The 3,311-nt window shown below is 40.6% G+C and overlaps 1 pseudogene; it reads left to right on the forward strand.

Annotated features, from left to right (window-relative positions):
- Positions 1-2,567: 2,567 nt before the first annotated feature.
- Positions 2,568-2,959, forward strand: LOC149991406 (large ribosomal subunit protein eL31 pseudogene; annotated as a pseudogene).
- The last annotated feature ends 352 nt before the right edge of the window (positions 2,960-3,311 follow it).

Genomic DNA, 3,311 nt, shown 5'->3' on the forward strand with positions numbered 1-3,311 from the left:
ATATAAACAAAAACTACTTTCTGAATGGCAGAGTAGGGAACTCCAAAAGTCCATTCCTCCTTAAAAGCAATGAGAACACTTGATAGGGGAATTTAAGAGTTAAAGATTTTAGCCTTAGTTGATAGGTTTAAGGGATTAAATGTACTTGAAAAGCTGTCATTCCAGGAAGTCCACAAGCAATTCAACCTTTGTGCCCCAGGAGGTCTGCAAGTCAATGGAGATGGTATTGACCCATCCAATGCATTCCAGTGAGGGGGGGGGAAGTCCTTTGAAGCAGGTAAAGAAATGTTGATCATCAGATAAAGAAAGACCACAAAAATCAGCCCTGGCTGGTGTGACTCAGTGGATTGAGCATCAGCCTCTGATCTGAAAGATCACTGGTTTGGTTCAAGGTCAGGGCAAATACCTGGGATGTGGGCCAGGTTCCCAGTTGGGGGCATGTGAAAAGTCGACGTTTCTCTCCCTCACTTTCTCCCTCTTTCCCCTCTCTATAAATAAATAAATAACTTAAAAACCCATAACTTATATAAAAATAAAATAAAAAATTGCTGCGGGACTGCAACTCTTATCCAATTAACCTCTTTAACAAACCCCTTACCTACCCTTTCTTCTCCTTATAAGAAGGTCGGCTTGAAATGAGATGTTAAAGAGTTTTTGAGGGTATATAACTTGGCTATCTGAATAAAGCACCCATAAAGATTAAATTCTTAGCTATACTTATTGGTTCTGGTAGTGACAGGCAGCACAAACACTGACTTTTCTGTTTTCATACTGGCAAGAAAAAGGGCCCACATCAACTTTTTTGAGAACTGTAAAAGTTAGTCAAATGCTTGCAACAATCCAAGGGGCATTTATCCAAGAACAAAGTTTGTGAAAAATATTTTAAATAATTTTAAAAAGATTTTATTTATTTATTTTAGAAAGAGAGGAATGGAGGAAGAGAGGGAGAGAAACAACGATGTGCGAGAAACTGCAATTGGTTGCATCTCGCATGCCCCCAACTGGGGACCTGGTCTGCAACTCAGGCACGTGCCCTGATTGGGAATTGAATCAGTGACCTTTCAGTTCAGGGGCTGATGCTCAATCTACTGAGTCACACCAGCCAGGGCTTTTTTAAAAAATAATTTTTTAAAAGATTTTATTTGCTTTGTAATTTTTAACGTGCTTTTTTCCTATTCCTCTCTCCCCAGTTCCATCTACCAGCGAAAATGAGCAGTCTAGGAAGGATGGGCAGAGGAAAATGGGCTTGGAGCTCCCCCAAACCTCCACTGCTAGAATTGTCAATTTTTGTCACATGTTAACATAGATAACATTTTACAATAAAAAGGGCTATTTTCCAAAACAAAAATTAGAAGAATAGCATTGTTTTACATTTCTACAAATCTCTTTCTTCTTAGTAGAAGAAAGCTAGATGGTTATATCTGCTCCTGCATGCAATCTCTTGAGGTATCATTTATCATGTAGCGTCTGTAAAACTCTACTATAGACTTGTGAGAAAATGAGTGTGAAAAAGGCAAATAATGACCCTGACGGGTGTGGCTCAAATGGTTGGGAGTCATCCCACAAAGCGAAAGGTAGCAGGTTTGATTCCGGTCAGGGCACAATTCTGGGCTGCTGGTTCAGTTCCCCGTTTGAGGTGCATGTGAGAGGCAACGGATGGACGTTTGTCTCTCACATCTATGTTTCTCTCCCTCTCTTTCTCCCTCCCTTGCCCTTTCTCTAAAAATAAATAAATAAATAAATTAATTAATTAAAAAAGACAAATGCCCTGCCTGGCTGGTGTGGCTCAGTGGATTGAGCACCGGCCTGCTAACCAAAGGGTTGCCAGTTCGATTTCCAGTCAGGGCACATGCCTGGGTTGTGGGCCAGGTCCCCAGTTGGGGGCATGTGAGAGGCAACCACACATTGATGTTTCTCTCCCTCTCTTTCTCTCTACAAAAGTAAATTAAAAAACTAAAAATTTAAAAAGCCAGGAGACTAGAGATAACCTAGAAAATAAATGTAGATGAGGAGGCCAGAACACTAAGCCCTGGGGTATTCCCAAAGTACAGAGATCAAGGAAATGAGGAGGAACCTGCAGAAGGCTAAGTAAGAGCAGCTCGTAAAACAGGGGGGAAAGGTGCAGGGATTAAGAAGTACAAATTGGTAAGTACAAAATAGACAGGGGGATGTTAAGAACAGTATAGGAAATGGAGAAGCCAAAGAACTTATATGCATGACCCATGGACATGAACTAAGGGGGGGGAATTACTGGAAGGAATGGGGGTACTGGTTTGACGAGGGTAAAGGGGGGAAAATGGGACAACTGTAATAGCATAGTCAATGATATATATATATATATATATATTTAATTTATTTATTTTTAGAGAGGGGAGGAACCATCAATGTGCAGTTGTGTGTCCCCAACTAGGGGCCTGGCCTGCAACCCAGGCATGTGTTCTGACTGGGAATTGAATTGAACTGGCAACTCTTTGATTTGCAGGCCGATAGTCAATCCACTGAGCCACACTAGCCAGGGCTAATAACATATATTTTTTAAAAATAGGCAAAGACTTTTCCAACTTGGATCCAGCATAATGGCTCCCGCAAAGAAGGGTGGCGAGAGGAAGAAGGGCTGTTCTGCCATCAACGAGGTAGTGACCAGAGAGTACATACACCATCAACATCCACAGGCGCATCCATGGAATGGGTTTCAAGAAGCGTGCCCCTTGGGCACTCAAAGAGATTCGGAAATTTGCTATGAAGGAGATGGGAACTCCAGATGTGCTCATTGACACCAGGCTCAAAAAAGCTCTTCTGGGCCAAAGGAAAAAGGAATGTCCCATACCATATCTGGGTGCGGTTGTCCAGAAAATGTAATGAGGATGAAGATTCACCAAACAAACTCTGTACATTGGTCACCTACGTACCTGTTATCACTTTCAAAAGTCTACAAACAGTTAATGTGGATGAGAACTAACCGCTGACTGTCGAATAAAGTTATAAAACTGCCAAAAAAATAAAAATAAAAATAGGCAAAGAATTTTAATAGACTCTTCACCAAAGAAGATACACAGGTAGCAAATAAACAAATGAAAACATGCTCAGTATCACTGGTCATTAGAGATATGAAAATTAAAACCACAATGAGATACCAGAAACATATATCAGAATGGGTAAAATAAAAATGCTGACCATACCTAAAACAACTATGGAACATTTATGCAATGGAATACTACTTGGCCATAAAAAAGAAGAAAAATTTTACCCTTTGTTACAGTATGGATGGACCTGGAGAACATTTTACTAAGTGAAATAAGCCAGTCAGAGAA

The sequence above is a fragment of the Furipterus horrens genome, unplaced genomic scaffold, assembly GCF_987537825.1.
Source record: "Furipterus horrens unplaced genomic scaffold, mFurHor1.1.pri manual_scaffold_17, whole genome shotgun sequence".
NCBI classification, from domain to species: domain Eukaryota; kingdom Metazoa; phylum Chordata; class Mammalia; order Chiroptera; family Furipteridae; genus Furipterus; species Furipterus horrens.